The sequence below is a fragment of the Microcaecilia unicolor genome, chromosome 3 (assembly GCF_901765095.1).
Source record: "Microcaecilia unicolor chromosome 3, aMicUni1.1, whole genome shotgun sequence".
Classification (NCBI taxonomy): domain Eukaryota; kingdom Metazoa; phylum Chordata; class Amphibia; order Gymnophiona; family Siphonopidae; genus Microcaecilia; species Microcaecilia unicolor.
This window is the reverse complement of record NC_044033.1, coordinates 216934824-216936018: the sequence shown is the minus strand read 5'-3', so window position 1 is coordinate 216936018 and position 1195 is coordinate 216934824.

Genomic DNA, 1195 nt, shown 5'->3' with positions numbered 1-1195 from the left:
TCGTTGCAGGCCGCGCCGTCGTTGCGCTTCTCTCCGGAGTCGGAAAGGTGCCTTGCCAGAACCACGCAGCCCCCTTTCCAGTCAGCCGGAATTGATCGGCCCTCCTCCGGGAGATGGACGCTGAAATCAGCTGTGGCCACTCACCACCTTCTCAGGAGGGGATCGATGACCCGACCCGACTGCAATGGGGGAGGGGAAAGAATATAATCCGATTTTCCCTTTTGTAATCACTCCTGGCTGGCTCGCCAATGAAACAGGCTAAGTGAATCAGAAGACAAAAGGCAAATTGGTTCCAAAGCAATGCAACTTTATTGCTAGCAATGAACAGCACTGAGTTTTCTCAGGATACTGTGTATCACAAATCATCTGACACTCACATTTATACTTCCCTGCTGGGCCTGCGCATTAGGCCCCTTATACATCACAGTGGACATGCGCAGTAAACATTTGTAGTTCTTACAGTGCACATTTGTAGTTCACAGTACATACACACGTCATAATACTGAAATGATACTGGCAAGGGAAACGAAACTTAGCATCTTCTTCTACACACACACAATGCTCCTTTCTAGCACAGGAGATAAGGTTCGTTAGGCTCAGAGATGCAGGGTGGGGGTGTCAACACCCTCCAAGGCCATCTATTCATGTGACGCCTACATGCAAGCTGGTCTTTATGTGCAAGCCTTGCTACTACTGTTACAAGCTGTATATCTAATGCACCTGCATTCTGTCTTATTCTAATAGGCAGCAAGCCAGCGCAAACTGACAAGTTGTAGTTAAGGCACAGTACAAGAGAACTTAAATGTCCAGTACATTCATGAAATATGCCCAAAAAGGCGGAAGCAGAGGTAGTATGCACAAGTAAAGTCCATCAGTATGCACAGAGCTTGAGGTTGTTCTGTTGGTCCAGTAGTATCCAGCGCTCCACTCCTACAATTAGATTGTAAGCTCCTTGGAGCAGGGACTGTCCTTTTTGTTAATCTGTACAGCGCTGCGTAACCCTAGTAGCGCTCTAGAAATGTTAAGTAGTAGTAGTAGTAAACAGTACTACTGCTACTACTTATTTCTATAGCGCTACTAGACATATGCAGCACTGTACATTTGAACATGAAGAGACAGTCTCTGCTCGACAGGGCTTACAATCAAATCAGGACAGACAAACAGGACAAATAAGGGATAGGGACAAAGAGTAGCA